We start from the raw sequence: 26,246 nt of genomic DNA, 5'->3' as shown, positions 1-26,246 counted from the left end.
TCACAGACCCCACTCAATATCAATAATAGAGAATCACAGACCCCACTCAATATCAGTAATAGAGAATCACAGACCCCATTCAATATCAATAATAGAGAATCACAGACCCCACTCAATATCAATAATAGAGAATCACAGACCCCACTCAATATCAATAATAGAGAATCACAGACCCCTCTCAATATCAATAACAGAGAATCACAGACCCCACTCAATATCAATAATAGAGAATCACAGACCCCACTCAATATCAGTAATAGAGAATCACAGACCCCACTCAATATCAATAATAGAGAATCACAGACCCCGCTCAATATCAATAATAGAGAATCACAGACCCCACTCAATATCAATAATAGAGAATCATAGACCCCTCTCAATATCAATAATAGAGAATCACAGACCCCACTCAATATCAATAATAGAGAATCACAGACCCCTCTCAATATCAATAATGGAGAATCACAGACACCGCTCAATATCAATAATAGAGAATCACAGACCCCACTCAATATCAATAATAGAGAATCACAGACCCCTCTCAATATCAATAACAGAGAATCACAGACCCCACTCAATATCAATAATAGAGAATCACAGACCCCACTCAATATCAGTAATAGAGAATCACAGACCCCACGCAATATCAATAACAGAGAATCACAGACCCCGCTCAATATCAATAATAGAGAATCACAGACCACACTCAATATCAATAATAGAGAATCACAGACCCCTCTCAATATCAATAATAGAGAATCACAGACCCCACTCAATATCAATAATAGAGAATCACAGACCCCTCTCAATATCAATAATGGAGAATCACAGACACCGCTCAATATCAATAATAGAGAATCACAGACCCCACTCAATATCAATAATAGAGAATCACAGACCCCGCTCAATATCAATAATAGAGAATCACAGACCCCTCTCAATATCAATAATAGAGAATCACAGACCCCACTCAATATCAATAATAGAGAATCACAGACCCCTCTCAATATCAATAATACTGAGAATCACAGACCCAACTCAATATCAATAATACTGAGAATCACAGACCCCGCTCAATATCAGTAATAGAGAATCACAGACCCCACTCAATATCAATAATAGAGAATCACAGACCCCACTCAATATCAATAATAGAGAATCACAGACCCCACTCAATATCAATAATAGAGAATCACAGACCCAACTCAACATCAATAATACTGAGAATCACAGACCCCGCTCAATATCAGTAATAGAGAATCACAGACCCCACTCAATATCAATAATAGAGAAACACAGACCCCACTCAATATCAATAATAGAGAATCACAGACCCCGCTCAATATCAATAATAGAGAATCACAGACCCCTCTCAATATCAATAATAGAGAATCACAGACCCCACTCAATATCAATAATAGAGAATCACAGACCCCACTCAATATCAGTAATAGAGAATCACAGACCCCACTCAATATCAATAATAGAGAATCACAGACCCCACTCAATATCAATAATAGAGAATCACAGACCCCTCTCAATATCAATAATAGAGAATCACAGACCACACTCAATATCAATAATAGAGAATCACAGACCCCACTCAATATCAGGAATAGAGAATCACAGACCCCACTCAATATCAATAATAGAGAATCACAGACCCCACTCAATATCAATAATAGAGAATCACAGACCCCACTCAATATCAATAATAGAGAATCACAGACCCCACTCAATATCAATAATAAAGAATCACAGACCCCACTCAATATCAGTAATAGAGAATCACAGACCCCACTCAATATCAATAATAGAGAATCACAGACCCCACTCAATATCAATAATAGAGAATCACAGACCCCTCTCAATATCAATAATAGAGAATCACAGACCACACTCAATATCAATAATAGAGAATCACAGACCCCACTCAATGTCAGTAATAGAGAATCACAGACCCCACTCAATATCAATAATAGAGAATCACAGACCCCACTCAATATCAATAATAGAGAATCACAGACCCCTCTCAATATCAATAATAGAGAATCACAGACACCGCTCAATATCAATAATAGAGAATCACAGACCCCACTCAATGTAAATAATAGAGAATCACAGACCCCACTCAATATCAATAATAGAGAATCACAGACCCCACTCAATATAAATAATAGAGAATCACAGACCCCGCTCAATATCAATAATAGAGAATCACAGACCCCACTCAATATCAATAATAGAGAATCACAGACCACACTCAATATCAATAATAGAGAATCACAGACCCCGCTCAATATCAATAATAGAGAATCACAGACCCCGCTCAATATCAATAATGGAGAATCACAGACCACGCTCAATATCAATAATAGAGAATCACAGACCCCGCTCAATATCAATAATAGAGAGTCACAGACCCCACTCAATATCAATAATACTGAGAATCACAGACCCCGCTCAATATCAATAATAGAGAATCACAGACCCCGCTCAATATCAATAATAGAGAATCACAGACCCCACTCAATATCAATAATAGAGAATCACAGACCCCACTCAATATCAATAATACTGAGAATCACAGACCCCACTCAATATCAATAATAGAGAATCACAGACACTGCTCAATATCAATAATAGAGAATCACAGACCCCGCTCAATATCAATAATAGAGAATCACAGACCCCTCTCAATATCAATAAGAGAGAATCACAGACCCCACTCAATATCAATAATAGAGAATCACAGACACCGCTCAATATCAATAATAGAGAATCACAGACACCGCTCAATATCAATAATAGAGAATCACAGACCCCACTCAATATCAATAATAGAGAATCACAGACCCCACTCAATATCAATAATAGAGAATCACAGACCCCACTCAATATCAGTAATAGAGAATCGCAGACCCCACTCAATATCAATAACAGAGAATCACAGACCCCGCTCAATATCAATAATAGAGAATCACAGACCCCACTCAATATCAATAATAGAGAATCACAGACCCCTCTCAATATCAATAACAGAGAATCACAGACCCCACTCAATATCAATAATAGAGAATCACAGATCCCTCTCAATATCAATAATAGAGAATCACAGACCCCACTCAATATCAATAATAGAGAATCACAGACCCCACTCAATATCAGTAATAGAGAATCACAGACCCCACTCAATATCAATAATAGAGAATCACAGACCCCTCTCAATATCAATAATAGAGAATCACAGACCCCACTCAATATCAATAATAGAGAATCACAGACCCCACTCAATATCAGTAATAGAGAATCACAGACCCCACTCAATATCAATAATAGAGAATCACAGACCCCACTCAATATCAATAATAGAGAATCACAGACCCCACTCAATATCAATAATAGAGAATCACAGACCCCTCTCAATATCAATAACAGAGAATCACAGACCCCACTCAATATCAATAATAGAGAATCACAGACCCCACTCAATATCAGTAATAGAGAATCACAGACCCCACTCAATATCAATAATAGAGAATCACAGACCCCGCTCAATATCAATAATAGCGAATCACAGACCCCACTCAATATCAATAACAGAGAATCATAGACCCCTCTCAATATCAATAATAGAGAATCACAGACCCCACTCAATATCAATAATAGAGAATCACAGACCCCTCTCAATATCAATAATGGAGAATCACAGACACCGCTCAATATCAATAATAGAGAATCACAGACCCCACTCAATATCAATAATAGAGAATCACAGACCCCGCTCAATATCAATAACAGAGAATCACAGAACCCTCTCAATATCAATAATAGAGAATCACAGACCCCACTCAATATCAATAATAGAGAATCACAGACCCCTCTCAATATCAATAATACTTAGAATCACAGACCCCACTCAATATCAATAATACTGAGAATCACAGACCCCGCTCAATATCAGTAATAGAGAATCACAGACACCGCTCAATATCAATAATAGAGAATCACAGACCCCGCTCAACATCAATAATAGAGAATCACAGACACCGCTCAATATCAATAATAGAGAATCACAGACCCCACTCAATATCAGTAATAGAGAATCACAGACCCCACTCAATATCAATAATAGAGAATCACAGACCCCACTCAATATCAATAATAGAGAATCACAGACCCCGCTCAATATCAATAATAGAGAATCACAGACCCCACTCAATATCAATAATAGAGAATCACAGACCCCTCTCAATATCAATAACAGAGAATCACAGACCCCACTCAATATCAATAATAGAGAATCACAGACCCCTCTCAATATCAATAATAGAGAATCACAGACCCCACTCAATATCAATAATAGAGAATCACAGACCCCACTCAATATCAGTAATAGAGAATCACAGACCCCACTCAATATCAATAATAGAGAATCACAGACCCCACTCAATATCAATAATAGAGAATCACAGACCCCTCTCAATATCAATAATAGAGAATCACAGACCACACTCAATATCAATAATAGAGAATCACAGACCCCACTCAATGTCAGTAATAGAGAATCACAGACCCCACTCAATATCAATAATAGAGAATCACAGACCCCACTCAATATCAATAATAGAGAATCACAGACCCCACTCAATATCAATAATAGAGAATCACAGACCCCTCTCAATATCAATAACAGAGAATCACAGACCCCACTCAATATCAATAATAGAGAATCACAGACCCCACCCAATATCAGTAATAGAGAATCACAGACCCCACGCAATATCAATAACAGAGAATCACAGACCCCGCTCAATATCAATAATAGAGAATCACAGACCACACTCAATATCAATAATAGAGAATCACAGACCCCTCTCAATATCAATAATAGAGAATCACAGACCCCACTCAATATCAATAATAGAGAATCACAGACCCCTCTCAATATCAACAATGGAGAATCACAGACACCGCTCAATATCAATAATAGAGAATCACAGACCCCACTCAATATCAATAATAGAGAATCACAGACCCCGCTCAATATCAATAATAGAGAATCACAGACCCCTCTCAATATCAATAATAGAGAATCACAGACCCCACTCAATATCAATAATAGAGAATCACAGACCCCTCTCAATATCAATAATACTGAGAATCACAGACCCAACTCAATATCAATAATACTGAGAATCACAGACCCCGCTCAATATCAGTAATAGAGAATCACAGCCCCCACTCAATATCAATAATAGAGAATCACAGACCCCACTCAATATCAATAATAGAGAATCACAGACCCCACTCAATATCAATAATAGAGAATCACAGACCCAACTCAATATCAATAATACTGAGAATCACAGACCCCGGTCAATATCAGTAATAGAGAATCACAGACCCCACTCAATATCAATAATAGAGAAACACAGACCCCACTCAATATCAATAATAGAGAATCACAGACCCCGCTCAATATCAATAATAGAGAATCACAGACCCCTCTCAATATCAATAATAGAGAATCACAGACCCCACTCAATATCAATAATAGAGAATCACAGACCCCACTCAATATCAGTAATAGAGAATCACAGACCCCACTCAATATCAATAATAGAGAATCACAGACCCCACTCAATATCAATAATAGAGAATCACAGACCCCTCTCAATATCAATAATAGAGAATCACAGACCACACTCAATATCAATAATAGAGAATCACAGACCCCACTCAATATCAGGAATAGAGAATCACAGACCCCACTCAATATCAATAATAGAGAATCACAGACCCCACTCAATATCAATAATAGAGAATCACAGACCCCACTCAATATCAATAATAGAGAATCACAGACCCCACTCAATATCAATAATAGAGAATCACAGACCCCACTCAATATCAGTAATAGAGAATCACAGACCCCACTCAATATCAATAATAGAGAATCACAGACCCCACTCAATATCAATAATAGAGAATCACAGACCCCTCTCAATATCAATAATAGAGAATCACAGACCACACTCAATATCAATAATAGAGAATCACAGACCCCACTCAATGTCAGTAATAGAGAATCACAGACCCCACTCAATATCAATAATAGAGAATCACAGACCCCACTCAATATCAATAATAGAGAATCACAGACCCCACTCAATATCAATAAGAGAGAATCACAGACCCCTCTCAATATCAATAACAGAGAATCACAGACCCCACTCAATATCAATAATAGAGAATCACAGACCCCACTCAATATCAGTAATAGAGAATCACAGACCCCACGCAATATCAATAACAGAGAATCACAGACCCCGCTCAATATCAATAATAGAGAATCACAGACCACACTCAATATCAATAATAGAGAATCACAGACCCCTCTCAATATCAATAATAGAGAATCACAGACCCCACTCAATATCAATAATAGAGAATCACAGACCCCTCTCAATATCAATAATGGAGAATCACAGACACCGCTCAATATCAATAATAGAGAATCACAGACCCCACTCAATATCAATAATAGAGAATCACAGACCCCGCTCAATATCAATAATAGAGAATCACAGACCCCTCTCAATATCAATAATAGAGAATCACAGACCCCACTCAATATCAATAATAGAGAATCACAGACCCCTCTCAATATCAATAATACTGAGAATCACAGACCCAACTCAATATCAATAATACTGAGAATCACAGACCCCGCTCAATATCAGTAATAGAGAATCACAGACCCCACTCAATATCAATAATAGAGAATCACAGACCCCACTCAATATCAATAATAGAGAATCACAGACCCCACTCAATATCAATAATAGAGAATCACAGACCCAACTCAATATCAATAATACTGAGAATCACAGACCCCGCTCAATATCAGTTATAGAGAATCACAGACCCCACTCAATATCAATAATAGAGAATCACAGACCCCACTCAATATCAAGAATAGAGAATCACAGACCCCACTCAATATCAATAATAGAGAATCACAGACCCCACTCAATATCAATAATAGAGAATCACAGACCCCTCTCAATATCAATAATAGAGAATCACAGACCCCACTCAATATCAATAATAGAGAATCACAGACCCCTCTCAATATCAATGATAGAGAATCACAGACCCCACTCAATATCAATAATAGAGAATCACAGACACCGCCCAATATCAATAATAGAGAATCACAGACCCCACTCAATATCAATAATAGAGAATCACAGACCCCACTCAATATCAATAATAGAGAATCACAGACCCCTCTCAATATCAATAATAGAGAATCACAGACCCCACTCAATATCAATAATAGAGAATCACAGACCCCTCTCAATATCAATAATAGAGAATCACAGACCCCACTCAATATCAAAAATAGAGAATCACAGACACCGCCCAATATCAATAATAGAGAATCACAGACCCCTCTCAATATCAATAATAGAGAATCACAGACCCCACTCAATATCAATAATGGAGAATCACAGACACCGCCCAATATCAATAATAGAGAATCACAGACCCCTCTCAATATCAATAATAGAGAATCACAGACCCCACTCAATATCAATAACAGAGAATCACAGACCCCACTCAATATCAATAATAGAGAATCACAGACCCCTCTCAATATCAATAACAGAGAATCACAGACCCCACTCAATATCAATAATAGAGAATCACAGACCCCTCTCAATATCAATAATAGAGAATCACAGACCCCACTCAATATCAATAATAGAGAATCACAGACCCCACTCAATATCAGTAATAGAGAATCACAGACCCCACTCAATATCAATAATAGAGAATCACAGACCCCACTCAATATCAATAATAGAGAATCACAGACCCCTCTCAATATCAATAATAGAGAATCACAGACCACACTCAATATCAATAATAGAGAATCACAGACCCCACTCAATGTCAGTAATAGAGAATCACAGACCCCACTCAATATCAATAATAGAGAATCACAGACCCCACTCAATATCAATAATAGAGAATCACAGACCCCACTCAATATCAATAATAGAGAATCACAGACCCCTCTCAATATCAATAACAGAGAATCACAGACCCCACTCAATATCAATAATAGAGAATCACAGACCCCACTCAATATCAGTAATAGAGAATCACAGACCCCACGCAATATCAATAACAGAGAATCACAGACCCCGCTCAATATCAATAATAGAGAATCACAGACCACACTCAATATCAATAATAGAGAATCACAGACCCCTCTCAATATCAATAATAGAGAATCACAGACCCCACTCAATATCAATAATAGAGAATCACAGACCCCTCTCAATATCAATAATGGAGAATCACAGACACCGCTCAATATCAATAATAGAGAATCACAGACCCCACTCAATATCAATAATAGAGAATCACAGACCCCGCTCAATATCAATAATAGAGAATCACAGACCCCTCTCAATATCAATAATAGAGAATCACAGACCCCACTCAATATCAATAATAGAGAATCACAGACCCCTCTCAATATCAATAATACTGAGAATCACAGACCCAACTCAATATCAAGAATACTGAGAATCACAGACCCCGCTCAATATCAGTAATAGAGAATCACAGACCCCACTCAATATCAATAATAGAGAATCACAGACCCCACTCAATATCAATAATAGAGAATCACAGACCCCACTCAATATCAATAATAGAGAATCACAGACCCAACTCAATATCAATAATACTGAGAATCACAGACCCCGCTCAATATCAGTAATAGAGAATCACAGACCCCACTCAATATCAATAATAGAGAAACACAGACCCCACTCAATATCAATAATAGAGAATCACAGACCCCGCTCAATATCAATAATAGAGAATCACAGACCCCTCTCAATATCAATAATAGAGAATCACAGACCCCACTCAATATCAATAATAGAGAATCACAGACCCCACTCAATATCAGTAATAGAGAATCACAGACCCCACTCAATATCAATAATAGAGAATCACAGACCCCACTCAATATCAATAATAGAGAATCACAGACCCCTCTCAATATCAATAATAGAGAATCACAGACCACACTCAATATCAATAATAGAGAATCACAGACCCCACTCAATATCAGGAATAGAGAATCACAGACCCCACTCAATATCAATAATAGAGAATCACAGACCCCACTCAATATCAATAATAGAGAATCACAGACCCCACTCAATGTCAATAATGGAGAATCACAGACCCCACTCAATATCAATAATAGAGAATCACAGACCCCACTCAATATCAGTAATAGAGAATCACAGACCCCACTCAATATCAATAATAGAGAATCACAGACCCCACTCAATATCAATAATAGAGAATCACAGACCCCTCTCAATATCAATAATAGAGAATCACAGACCACACTCAATATCAATAATAGAGAATCACAGACCCCACTCAATGTCAGTAATAGAGAATCACAGACCCCACTCAATATCAATAATAGAGAATCACAGACCCCACTCAATATCAATAATAGAGAATCACAGACCCCACTCAATATCAATAATAGAGAATCACAGACCCCTCTCAATATCAATAACAGAGAATCACAGACCCCACTCAATATCAATAATAGAGAATCACAGACCCCACTCAATATCAGTAATAGAGAATCACAGACCCCACGCAATATCAATAACAGAGAATCACAGACCCCGCTCAATATCAATAATAGAGAATCACAGACCACACTCAATATCAATAATAGAGAATCACAGACCCCTCTCAATATCAATAATAGAGAATCACAGACCCCACTCAATATCAATAATAGAGAATCACAGACCCCTCTCAATATCAATAATGGAGAATCACAGACACCGCTCAATATCAATAATAGAGAATCACAGACCCCACTCAATATCAATAATAGAGAATCACAGACCCCGCTCAATATCAATAATAGAGAATCACAGACCCCTCTCAATATCAATAATAGAGAATCACAGACCCCACTCAATATCAATAATAGAGAATCACAGACCCCTCTCAATATCAATAATACTGAGAATCACAGACCCAACTCAATATCAATAATACTGAGAATCACAGACCCCGCTCAATATCAGTAATAGAGAATCACAGACCCCACTCAATATCAATAATAGAGAATCACAGACCCCACTCAATATCAATAATAGAGAATCACAGACCCCACTCAATATCAATAATAGAGAATCACAGACCCAACTCAATATCAATAATACTGAGAATCACAGACCCCGCTCAATATCAGTAATAGAGAATCACAGACCCCACTCAATATCAATAATAGAGAATCACAGACCCCACTCAATATCAAGAATAGAGAATCACAGACCCCACTCAATATCAATAATAGAGAATCACAGACCCCACTCAATATCAATAATAGAGAATCACAGACCCCACTCAATATCAATAATAGAGAATCACAGACCCCACTCAATATCAATAATAGAGAATCACAGACCCCTCTCAATATCAATGATAGAGAATCACAGACCCCACTCAATATCAATAATAGAGAATCACAGACACCGCCCAATATCAATAATAGAGAATCACAGACCCCACTCAATATCAATAATAGAGAATCACAGACCCCACTCAATATCAATAATAGAGAATCACAGACCCCTCTCAATATCAATAATAGAGAATCACAGACCCCACTCAATATCAATAATAGAGAATCACAGACCCCTCTCAATATCAATAATAGAGAATCACAGACCCCACTCAATATCAAAAATAGAGAATCACAGACACCGCCCAATATCAATAATAGAGAATCACAGACCCCTTTCAATATCAATAATAGAGAATCACAGACCCCACTCAATATCAATAATGGAGAATCACAGACACCGCCCAATATCAATAATAGAGAATCACAGACCCCTCTCAATATCAATAATAGAGAATCACAGACCCCACTCAATATCAATAACAGAGAATCACAGACCCCGCTCAATATCAATAATAGAGAATCACAGACCCCGCTCAATATCAATAATAGAGAATCACAGACCCCGCTCAATATCAGTAATAGAGAATCACAGACCCCACTCAATATCAATAATAGAGAATCACAGACCCCACTCAATATCAATAATAGAGAATCACAGACCCCACTCAATATCAATAATAGAGAATCACAGACCCAACTCAATATCAATAATACTGAGAATCACAGACCCCGCTCAATATCAGTAATAGAGAATCACAGACCCCACTCAATATCAATAATAGAGAATCACAGACCCCACTCAATATCAAGAATAGAGAATCACAGACCCCACTCAATATCAATAATAGAGAATCACAGACCCCACTCAATATCAATAATAGAGAATCACAGACCCCTCTCAATATCAATAATAGAGAATCACAGACCCCACTCAATATCAATAATAGAGAATCACAGACCCCTCTCAATATCAATAATAGAGAATCACAGACCCCACTCAATATCAATAATAGAGAATCACAGACACCGCCCAATATCAATAATAGAGAATCACAGACCCCACTCAATATCAATAATAGAGAATCACAGACCCCACTCAATATCAATAATAGAGAATCACAGACCCCTCTCAATATCAATAATAGAGAATCACAGACCCCACTCAATATCAATAATAGAGAATCACAGACCCCTCTCAATATCAATAATAGAGAATCACAGACCCCACTCAATATCAATAATAGAGAATCACAGACACCGCCCAATATCAATAATAGAGAATCACAGACCCCTCTCAATATCAATAATAGAGAATCACAGACCCCACTCAATATCAATAATAGAGAATCACAGACACCGCCCAATATCAATAATAGAGAATCACAGACCCCTCTCAATATCAATAACAGAGAATCACAGACCCCACTCAATATCAATAACAGAGAATCACAGACCCCGCTCAATATCAATAACAGAGAATCACAGACCCCGCTCAATATCAATAATAGAGAATCACAGACCCCACTCAATATCAATAATAGAGAATCACAGACCCCTCTCACTATCAATAATAGAGAATCACAGACCCCACTCAATATCAATAATAGAGAATCACAGACCCCGCTCAATATCAATAATAGAGAATCACAGACCCCACTCAATATCAATAATAGAGAAACACAGACCCCACTCAATATCAATAATAGAGAATCACAGACCCCGCTCAATATCAATAATAGAGAATCACAGACCCCTCTCAATATCAATAATAGAGAATCACAGACCCCACTCAATATCAATAATAGAGAATCACAGACCCCACTCAATATCAGTAATAGAGAATCACAGACCCCACTCAATATCAATAATAGAGAATCACAGACCCCACTCAATATCAATAATAGAGAATCACAGACCCCTCTCAATATCAATAATAGAGAATCACAGACCACACTCAATATCAATAATAGAGAATCACAGACCCCACTCAATATCAGGAAAAGAGAATCACAGACCCCACTCAATATCAATAATAGAGAATCACAGACCCCACTCAATATCAATAATAGAGAATCACAGACCCCACTCAATATCAATAATAGAGAATCACAGACCCCTCTCAATATCAATAACAGAGAATCACAGACCCCACTCAATATCAATAATAGAGAATCGCAGACCCCACTCAATATCAGTAATAGAGAATCACAGACCCCACGCAATATCAATAACAGAGAATCACAGACCCCGCTCAATATCAATAATAGAGAATCACAGACCACACTCAATATCAATAATAGAGAATCACAGACCCCTCTCAATATCAATAATAGAGAATCACAGACCACACTCAATATCAATAATAGAGAATCACAGACCCCTCTCAATATCAATAATGGAGAATCACAGACCCCACTCAATATCAATAATAGAGAATCACAGACCCCACTCAATATCAATAATAGAGAATCACAGACCCCACTCAATATCAATAATAGAGAATCACAGACCCCACTCAATATCAATAATAGAGAATCACAGACCCCACTCAATATCAGTAATAGAGAATCACAGACCCCACTCAATATCAATAATAGAGAATCACAGACCCCACTCAATATCAATAATAGAGAATCACAGACCCCTCTCAATATCAATAATAGAGAATCACAGACCACACTCAATATCAATAATAGAGAATCACAGACCCCACTCAATGTCAGTAATAGAGAATCACAGACCCCACTCAATATCAATAATAGAGAATCACAGACCCCACTCAATATCAATAATAGAGAATCACAGACCCCACTCAATATCAATAATAGAGAATCACAGACCCCTCTCAATATCAATAACAGAGAATCACAGACCCCACTCAATATCAATAATAGAGAATCACAGACCCCACTCAATATCAGTAATAGAGAATCACAGACCCCACGCAATATCAATAACAGAGAATCACAGACCCCGCTCAACATCAATAATAGAGAATCACAGACCACACTCAATATCAATAATAGAGAATCACAGACCCCTCTCAATATCAATAATAGAGAATCACAGACCCCACTCAATATCAATAATAGAGAATCACAGACCCCTCTCAATATCAATAATGGAGAATCACAGACACCGCTCAATATCAATAATAGAGAATCACAGACCCCACTCAATATCAATAATAGAGAATCACAGACCCCGCTCAATATCAATAATAGAGAATCACAGACCCCTCTCAATATCAATAATAGAGAATCACAGACCCCACTCAATATCAATAATAGAGAATCACAGACCCCTCTCAATATCAATAATACTGAGAATCACAGACCCAACTCAATATCAATAATACTGAGAATCACAGACCCCGCTCAATATCAGTAATAGAGAATCACAGACCCCACTCAATATCAATAATAGAGAATCACAGACCCCACTCAATATCAATAATAGAGAATCACAGACCCCACTCAATATCAATAATAGAGAATCACAGACCCAACTCAATATCAATAATACTGAGAATCACAGACCCCGCTCAATATCAGTTATAGAGAATCACAGACCCCACTCAATATCAATAATAGAGAATCACAGACCCCACTCAATATCAAGAATAGAGAATCACAGACCCCACTCAATATCAATAATAGAGAATCACAGACCCCACTCAATATCAATAATAGAGAATCACAGACCCCTCTCAATATCAATAATAGAGAATCACAGACCCCACTCAATATCAATAATAGAGAATCACAGACCCCTCTCAATATCAATGATAGAGAATCACAGACCCCACTCAATATCAATAATAGAGAAACACAGACACCGCCCAATATCAATAATAGAGAATCACAGACCCCACTCAATATCAATAATAGAGAATCACAGACCCCACTCAATATCAATAATAGAGAATCACAGACCCCTCTCAATATCAATAATAGAGAATCACAGACCCCACTCAATATCAATAATAGAGAATCACAGACCCCTCTCAATATCAATAATAGAGAATCACAGACCCCACTCAATATCAAAAATAGAGAATCACAGACACCGCCCAATATCAATAATAGAGAATCACAGACCCCTCTCAATATCAATAATAGAGAATCACAGACCCCACTCAATATCAATAATGGAGAATCACAGACACCGCCCAATATCAATAATAGAGAATCACAGACCCCTCTCAATATCAATAATAGAGAATCACAGACCCCACTCAATATCAATAACAGAGAATCACAGACCCCACTCAATATCAATAATAGAGAATCACAGACCCCTCTCAATATCAATAACAGAGAATCACAGACCCCACTCAATATCAATAATAGAGAATCACAGACCCCTCTCAATATCAATAATAGAGAATCACAGACCCCACTCAATATCAATAATAGAGAATCACAGACCCCACTCAATATCAGTAATAGAGAATCACAGACCCCACTCAATATCAATAATAGAGAATCACAGACCCCACTCAATATCAATAATAGAGAATCACAGACCCCTCTCAATATCAATAATAGAGAATCACAGACCACACTCAATATCAATAATAGAGAATCACAGACCCCACTCAATGTCAGTAATAGAGAATCACAGACCCCACTCAATATCAATAATAGAGAATCACAGACCCCACTCAATATCAATAATAGAGAATCACAGACCCCACTCAATATCAATAATAGAGAATCACAGACCCCTCTCAATATCAATAACAGAGAATCACAGACCCCACTCAATATCAATAATAGAGAATCACAGACCCCACTCAATATCAGTAATAGAGAATCACAGACCCCACGCAATATCAATAACAGAGAATCACAGACCCCGCTCAATATCAATAATAGAGAATCACAGACCACACTCAATATCAATAATAGAGAATCACAGACCCCTCTCAATATCAATAATAGAGAATCACAGACCCCACTCAATATCAATAATAGAGAATCACAGACCCCTCTCAATATCAATAATGGAGAATCACAGACACCGCTCAATATCAATAATAGAGAATCACAGACCCCACTCAATATCAATAATAGAGAATCACAGACCCCGCTCAATATCAATAATAGAGAATCACAGACCCCTCTCAATATCAATAATAGAGAATCACAGACCCCACTCAATATCAATAATAGAGAATCACAGACCCCTCTCAATATCAATAATACTGAGAATCACAGACCCAACTCAATATCAAGAATACTGAGAATCACAGACCCCGCTCAATATCAGTAATAGAGAATCACAGACCCCACTCAATATCAATAATAGAGAATCACAGACCCCACTCAATATCAATAATAGAGAATCACAGACCCCACTCAATATCAATAATAGAGAATCACAGACCCAACTCAATATCAATAATACTGAGAATCACAGACCCCGCTCAATATCAGTAATAGAGAATCACAGACCCCACTCAATATCAATAATAGAGAAACACAGACCCCACTCAATATCAATAATAGAGAATCACAGACCCCGCTCAATATCAATAATAGAGAATCACAGACCCCTCTCAATATCAATAATAGAGAATCACAGACCCCACTCAATATCAATAATAGAGAATCACAGACCCCACTCAATATCAGTAATAGAGAATCACAGACCCCACTCAATATCAATAATAGAGAATCACAGACCCCACTCAATATCAATAATAGAGAATCACAGACCCCTCTCAATATCAATAATAGAGAATCACAGACCACACTCAATATCAATAATAGAGAATCACAGACCCCACTCAATATCAGGAATAGAGAATCACAGACCCCACTCAATATCAATAATAGAGAATCACAGACCCCACTCAATATCAATAATAGAGAATCACAGACCCCACTCAATATCAATAATGGAGAATCACAGACCCCACTCAATATCAATAATAGAGAATCACAGACCCCACTCAATATCAGTAATAGAGAATCACAGACCCCACTCAATATCAATAATAGAGAATCACAGACCCCACTCAATATCAATAATAGAGAATCACAGACCCCTCTCAATATTAATAATAGAGAATCACAGACCACACTCAATATCAATAATAGAGAATCACAGACCCCACTCAATGTCAGTAATAGAGAATCACAGACCCCACTCAATATCAATAATAGAGAATCACAGACCCCACTCAATATCAATAATAGAGAATCACAGACCCCACTCAATATCAATAATAGAGAATCACAGACCCCTCTCAATATCAATAACAGAGAATCACAGACCCCACTCAATATCAATAATAGAGAATCACAGACCCCACTCAATATCAGTAATAGAGAATCACAGACCCCACGCAATATCAATAACAGAGAATCACAGACCCCGCTCAATATCAATAATAGAGAATCACAGACCACACTCAATATCAATAATAGAGAATCACAGACCCCTCTCAATATCAATAATAGAGAATCACAGACCCCACTCAATATCAATAATAGAGAATCACAGACCCCTCTCAATATCAATAATGGAGAATCACAGACACCGCTCAATATCAATAATAGAGAATCACAGACCCCACTCAATATCAATAATAGAGAATCACAGACCCCGCTCAATATCAATAATAGAGAATCAAAGACCCCTCTCAATATCAATAATAGAGAATCACAGAACCCACTCAATATCAATAATAGAGAATCACAGACCCCTCTCAATATCAATAATACTGAGAATCACAGACCCAACTCAATATCAATAATACTGAGAATCACAGACCCCGCTCAATATCAGTAATAGAGAATCACAGACCCCACTCAATATCAATAATAGAGAATCACAGACCCCACTCAATATCAATAATAGAGAATCACAGACCCCACTCAATATCAATAATAGAGAATCACAGACCCAACTCAATATCAATAATACTGAGAATCACAGACCCCGCTCAATATCAGTAATAGAGAATCACAGACCCCACTCAATATCAATAATAGAGAATCACAGACCCCACTCAATATCAAGAATAGAGAATCACAGACCCCACTCAATATCAATAATAGAGAATCACAGACCCCACTCAATATCAATAATAGAGAATCACAGACCCCACTCAATATCAATAATAGAGAATCACAGACCCCACTCAATATCAATAATAGAGAATCACAGACCCCTCTCAATATCAATGATAGAGAATCACAGACCCCACTCAATATCAATAATAGAGAATCACAGACACCGCCCAATATCAATAATAGAGAATCACAGACCCCACTCAATATCAATAATAGAGAATCACAGACCCCACTCAATATCAATAATAGAGAATCACAGACCCCTCTCAATATCAATAATAGAGAATCACAGACCCCACTCAATATCAATAATAGAGAATCACAGACCCCTCTCAATATCAATAATAGAGAATCACAGACCCCACTCAATATCAAAAATAGAGAATCACAGACACCGCCCAATATCAATAATAGAGAATCACAGACCCCTCTCAATATCAATAATAGAGAATCACAGACCCCACTCAATATCAATAATGGAGAATCACAGACACCGCCCAATATCAATAATAGAGAATCACAGACCCCTCTCAATATCAATAATAGAGAATCACAGACCCCACTCAATATCAATAACAGAGAATCACAGACCCCGCTCAATATCAATAATAGAGAATCACAGACCCCGCTCAATATCAATAATAGAGAATCACAGACCCCGCTCAATATCAGTAATAGAGAATCACAGACCCCACTCAATATCAATAATAGAGAATCACAGACCCCACTCAATATCAATAATAGAGAATCACAGACCCCACTCAATATCAATAATAGAGAATCACAGACCCAACTCAATATCAATAATACTGAGAATCACAGACCCCGCTCAATATCAGTAATAGAGAATCACAGACCCCACTCAATATCAATAATAGAGAATCACAGACCCCACTCAATATCAAGAATAGAGAATCACAGACCCCACTCAATATCAATAATAGAGAATCACAGACCCCACTCAATATCAATAATAGAGAATCACAGACCCCTCTCAATATCAATAATAGAGAATCACAGACCCCACTCAATATCAATAATAGAGAATCACAGACCCCTCTCAATATCAATAATAGAGAATCACAGACCCCACTCAATATCAATAATAGAGAATCACAGACACCGCCCAATATCAATAATAGAGAATCACAGACCCCACTCAATATCAATAATAGAGAATCACAGACCCCACTCAATATCAATAATAGAGAATCACAGACCCCTCTCAATATCAATAATAGAGAATCACAGACCCCACTCAATATCAATAATAGAGAATCACAGACCCCACTCAATATCAATAATAGAGAATCACAGACCCCTCTCACTATCAATAATAGAGAATCACAGACCCCACTCAATATCAATAATAGAGAATCACAGACCCCGCTCAATATCAATAATAGAGAATCACAGACCCCACTCAATATCAATAATAGAGAAACACAGACCCCACTCAATATCAATAATAGAGAATCACAGACCCCGCTCAATATCAATAATAGAGAATCACAGACCCCTCTCAATATCAATAATAGAGAATCACAGACCCCACTCAATATCAATAATAGAGAATCACAGACCCCACTCAATATCAGTAATAGAGAATCACAGACCCCACTCAATATCAATAATAGAGAATCACAGACCCCACTCAATATCAATAATAGAGAATCACAGACCCCTCTCAATATCAATAATAGAGAATCACAGACCACACTCAATATCAATAATAGAGAATCACAGACCCCACTCAATATCAGGAAAAGAGAATCACAGACCCCACTCAATATCAATAATAGAGAATCACAGACCCCACTCAATATCAATAATAGAGAATCACAGACCCCACTCAATATCAATAATGGAGAATCACAGACCCCTCTCAATATCAATAACAGAGAATCACAGACCCCACTCAATATCAATAATAGAGAATCGCAGACCCCACTCAATATCAGTAATAGAGAATCACAGACCCCACGCAATATCAATAACAGAGAATCACAGACCCCGCTCAATATCAATAATAGAGAATCACAGACCACACTCAATATCAATAATAGAGAATCACAGACCCCTCTCAATATCAATAATAGAGAATCACAGACCCCACTCAATATCAATAATAGAGAATCACAGACCCCTCTCAATATCAATAATGGAGAATCACAGACACCGCTCAATATCAATAATAGAGAATCACAGACCCCACTCAATATCAATAATAGAGAATCACAGACCCCGCTCAATATCAATAATAGAGAATCACAGACCCCTCTCAATATCAATAATAGAGAATCACAGACCCCACTCAATATCAATAATAGAGAATCACAGACCCCTCTCAATATCAATAATACTGAGAATCACAGACCCCACTCATTATCAATAATACTGAGAATCACAGACCCCGCTCAATATCAGTAATAGAGAATCACAGACCCCACTCAATATCAATAATAGAGAATCACAGACCCCACTCAATATCAAGAATAGAGAATCACAGACCCCACTCAATATCAAGAATAGAGAATCACAGACCCCACTCAATATCAGTAATAGAGAATCACAGACCCCACTCAATATCAATAATAGAGAATCACAGACCCCACTCAATATCAATAATAGAGAATCACAGACCCTTCTCAATATCAATAATAGAGAATCACAGACCCCACTCAATATCAATAATAGAGAATCACAGACCCCTCTCAATATCAATAATAGAGAATCACAGACCCCACTCAATATCAATAATAGAGAATCACAGACACCGCCCAATATCAATAATAGAGAATCACAGACCCCTCTCAATATCAATAATAGAGAATCACAGACCCCACTCAATATCAATAATAGAGAATCACAGACCCCGCTCAAAATCAATAATAGAGAATCACAGACCCCGCTCAATATCAATAATAGAGAATCACAGACCCCGCTCAATATCAATAAAAGAGAATCACAGACCCCACTCAATATCAAAAATAGAGAATGACAGAACCCGCTCAATATCAATATTAGAGATTCACAGACCCCGCTCAATATCAATAATAGAGATTCACAGACCCCGCTCAATATCAATAAAAGAGAATCACAAACCTCGCTCAATATCAATAATAGAGAATCACAGTGCCCGCTCAATATGAATAATGGAGAATCACAGACACCGCTCAATATCAATAACAGAGAATCACAGACGCCGCACAATATCAATAACAGAGAATCACAGACGCCGCACAATATCAATAATAGAGAATCACAGACACCGCTCAATATCAATAATAGAGAATCACAGACCCCACTCAATATCAATAATAGAGAATCACAGACCCCGCTCAATATCAATAACAGAGAATCACAGACGCCTCACAATATCAATAATAGAGAATCACAGACCCCACTCAATATCAATAATAGAGAATCACAGACCCCGCTCAATATCAATAATAGAGAATCACAGACCCTGCTCAATATCAATAATAGAGAATTACAGACCCCGCTCAATATCAAGAGAGAGAATCACAGACCCCGCTCAATATCAACAATGGAGAATCACAGACCCCGCTCAATGTCAATAATACTGAGGATCACAGACACCACTCAATATCAATAACAGAGAATCACAGGCATCGCTCAATATCAATAATAGAGAATCACAGACCCCGCTCAATATCAATAAAAGAGAATCACAGACTCCGCTCAATATCAAGAGGAGAGAATCACAGAATCCGCTCAATATCAATAATAGACATTCACAGACCCCGCTCAATATCAACAATAGAGAATCACAGACACCGCTCAATATCAATAATAGAGATTCACAGACCCCGCTCAATATCAATAAAAGCGAATTAAAGACCCCGCTCAATATCAATAATGGAGAATGACAGACCCCACTCAATATCAATAATAGAGAATCACAGACCCCGCTCAATATCAATAAAAGCGAATTAAAGACCCCGCTCAATATCAATAATAGAGATTCACAGACCCCGCTCAATATCAATAAAAGCGAATGAAAGAACCCGCTCAATATGAATAATAGAGAATCACAGACCCCACTCAATATCAATAATAGAGAATCACAGACACCGCTCAATATCAATAATAGAGAATCACAGACGCCACTCAATATCAATAATACTGAGAATCACAGACCCCACTCAATATCAATAATAGAGAATCACAGACACCGCTCAATATCAATAATGGAGAATGACAGACCACACTCAATATCAATAATGGAGAATCACAGACCCCACTCAATATCAATAATAGAGAATCACAGACACCGCTCAATATCAATAATAGAGAATCACAGACCCCGCTCAATATCAATAATAGAGAATCACAGACCCCACTCAATATCAATAATGGAGAATCACAGACCCCGCTCAATATCAATAAGGGAGAATCACAGACCCCGCTCAATATCAATAATAGTGAATTATCGACCCCGGTCAATATCAACAATAGAGAATCAGAGACCCTGCTCAATATCAGAGAGTGAAAATCACAGTCCCCGCTCAATATCAATAATAGAGAATCACAGGCCTCGCTCAATATCAGTCATAGAGAATCATAGACCACGCTCAATATCAATAATAGAGAATCACAGACACCGCTCAATATCAATTACAGAGAATCACAGACACCGCACAATATCAATAATAGAGAATCACAGACACCGCTCAATATCAATAACATAGAATCAGAGACCCCGCTCAATATCAGGAATGGAGAATCACAGACATCGCTCAATATCAATAATAGAGAATCACAGACCCCGCCCAATATCAATAACAGAGAATCACAGACACCGCTCAATATCAATAATAGAGAATCACAGACCCCGCTCAATATCAAGAGGAGAGAATCACAGACCCCGCTCAATATCAATAATAGAGAATCACAGACACCGCTCAACATCAATAATCGAGATTAACAGACACAGCTCAATATCAATAATAGAGAATCAGAGACCCCGCTCAATATCAGTTACAGAGAATCACAGGCCTCGCTCAATATCAGTCATAGAGAATCAAAGACCCCGCTCAATATCAATCATAGAGAATCACACGCATCGCTCAATATCAATGATGGAAAATCACAGACCCCGCTCAATATCAAGAATAGAGAATCACAGACCCCGCTCACTATCAATAATAGAGAATCACAGGCTTCGCTCAATATCAATAAAAGAGAATCACAGACCCCACTCAATATCAAAAATAGAGAATGACAGAACCCGCTCAATATCAATATTAGAGATTCACAGACCCCGCTCAATATCAATAATAGAGATTCACAGACCCCGCTCAATATCAATAAAAGAGAATCACAAACCTCGCTCAATATCAATAATAGAGAATCACAGTGCCCGCTCAATATGAATAATGGAGAATCACAGACACCGCTCAATATCAATAATAGAGATTCACAGACCCCGCTCAATATCAATAATAGAGAATGACAGACCCCCTCAATATGAATAATACTGAGAATCACAGACACCGCTCAATATCAAAAATAGAGAATGTCAGAACCCGCTCAATATCAATATTAGAGATTCACAGACCCCGCTCAATATCAATGATAGAGAATCACACACCCCGCTCAATATCAATAACACTGAGAATCACAGACCCCGCTCAATATCAATAATTGAGATTCACAGACCCCGCTCAATATCAATAATAGAGAATCACAGACACCGCTCAATATCAATAATACTGAGAATCACAGACCCCGCTCAATATCAACAATAGAGAATCAAAGGCCTCGCTCAATATCAGTAATGGAGAATCCAGACCCCGCTCAATATCAATAATAGAGAATCACAGACACCGCTCAATATCAATAACAGAGAATCACAGACACCGCTCAATGTCAATAATAGTGAATCACAGACACCGCTCAATATCAATAATAGAGAATCACAGACGCCGCACAATATCAATAATAGAGAATCACATTCACCGCTCAATATCAATAACAGAGAATCACAGACGCCGCACAATATCAATAACAGAGAATCACAGACACCGCTCAATGTCAATAATAGTGAATCACAGACACCGCTCAATATCAATAATAGAGAATCACAGACGCCGCACAATATCAATAATAGAGAATCACATTCACCGCTCAATATCAAGAATAGAGAATCACAGACCCCGCTCACTATCAATAATAGAGAATCACAGGCTTCGCTCAATATCAATAAAAGAGAATCACAGACCCCACTCAATATCAAAAATAGAGAATGACAGAACCCGCTCAATATCAATATTAGAGATTCACAGACCCCGCTCAATATCAATAATAGAGATTCACAGACCCCGCTCAATATCAATAAAAGAGAATCACAAACCTCGCTCAATATCAATAATAGAGAATCACAGTGCCCGCTCAATATGAATAATGGAGAATCACAGACACCGCTCAATATCAATGATAGAGATTCACAGACCCCGCTCAATATCAATAATAGAGAATGACAGACCCCCTCAATATGAATAATACTGAGAATCACAGACACCGCTCAATATCAAAAATAGAGAATGTCAGAACCCGCTCAATATCAATATTAGAGATTCACAGACCCCGCTCAATATCAATAATAGAGAATCACACACCCCGCTCAATATCAATAACACTGAGAATCACAGACCCCGCTCAATATCAATAATTGAGATTCACAGACCCCGCTCAATATCAATAATAGAGAATCACAGACACCGCTCAATATCAATAATACTGAGAATCACAGACCCCGCTCAATATCAACAATAGAGAATCAAAGGCCTCGCTCAATATCAGTAATGGAGAATCCAGACCCCGCTCAATATCAATAATAGAGAATCACAGACACCGCTCAATATCAATAACAGAGAATCACAGACACCGCTCAATGTCAATAATAGTGAATCACAGACACCGCTCAATATCAATAATAGAGAATCACAGACGCCGCACAATATCAATAATAGAGAATCACATTCACCGCTCAATATCAATAACAGAGAATCACAGACGCCGCACAATATCAATAACAGAGAATCACAGACACCGCTCAATGTCAATAATAGTGAATCACAGACACCGCTCAATATCAATAATAGAGAATCACAGACGCCGCACAATATCAATAATAGAGAATCACATTCACCGCTCAATATCAATAACAGAGAATCACAGACGCCGCACAATATCAATAATAGAGAATCACAGACACCGCTCAATATCAATAATGGAAAATCACAGACCCCGCTCACTATCAATAATAGAGAATCACAGGCTTCGCTCAATATCAATAAAAGAGAATCACAGGCCCCACTCAATATCAAGAGGAGAGAATAACAGACTCCGCTCAATATGAATAACAGAAATTCACAGACCCCGCTCAATATCAATAATAGAGAATCACAGACACCGCTCAATATCAATAATAGAGATTCACAGACCCCGCTCAATATCAATAAAAGAGAATCACAAACCCCGCTCAATATCAAGAGGAGAGAATCACAGACCCCGCTCAATATCAATAATAGAGAATCACAGTGCCCGCTCAATATGAATAATGTAGAATCACAGACTCCGCTCAATATCAATAATACTGAGAATCACAAACATCGCTCAATATCAATCATAGAGATTCACAGACCCCGCTCAATATCAATAATACTGAGAATCACAGACGCAGCTCAATATCAATAATAGAGAATCACATACATCGCTCAATATCAATAATAGAGAATCACAGACCCCGCTCAATATCAATAATAGAGAATCACAGACACCGTTCAATATCAATATTACTGAGAATCACAGACCCCGCTCAATATCAATAATAGAGAATCACAGACCCCGCTCAATATCAATAATAGAGAATCACAGACCCCGCTCAAAATCATAGAGATTCACAGACACCTGCTCAATATCAATAATAGAGAATCACAGACACCGCTCAATATCAATAATAGTGAAAGTGATTAAAAAGCTTCCGGGGTCCTGAGCTTTATAAATTGAGGCATAGAGTACAAAAGCAAGGAAGTTATGATGAACCTTTATAAAACACTGGATCGGCCACAACTGGAGTATTGTGTCCAGTTCTGGGCACCGCACTTTCGGAAGGATGTGAAGGCCTTCGAAAGGGTGCAGCAGAGATTTCCTTCAATGGTTTCAGGGATGAGGGACTTTAGTTACGTGGATAGATTGGAAAAGCTGGGGTTGTTCTATTTGGAACAGAGACGGTTGAGAGGAGATTTGATTGAGGTAATCAAAATCATGAAGGGTCTCGAGAGAGTAGATAGAGAGAAACTGTTCCCATTGGCGGAAGGATCAAGAACCAGAGGACACAGATTTAAGGTGATTGGCAAAAGAACCAAAGGTGACATGAGGAGAAACTTTTTAACACAGCGAGTGGTTAGTGTCTGGAATGCACTGCCTGAGGGGGTGGTGGAGGCAGATTCAATCATGGCCTTCAAAATGGAACTGGATAAGTACTTGAAACGAAAAAAATGTGTTGGGCTCCGGGAATAGGGCAGGAGAGTGCAACTTGCTGGATTGCTCGTGCAGAGAGCTCGTGCGGACCCGATGGGCTGAATGGCCTC

This window comes from Heptranchias perlo, unplaced genomic scaffold, assembly GCF_035084215.1.
Source record: "Heptranchias perlo isolate sHepPer1 unplaced genomic scaffold, sHepPer1.hap1 HAP1_SCAFFOLD_85, whole genome shotgun sequence".
NCBI classification, from domain to species: domain Eukaryota; kingdom Metazoa; phylum Chordata; class Chondrichthyes; order Hexanchiformes; family Hexanchidae; genus Heptranchias; species Heptranchias perlo.
This window is presented reverse-complemented; position numbering follows the sequence as displayed.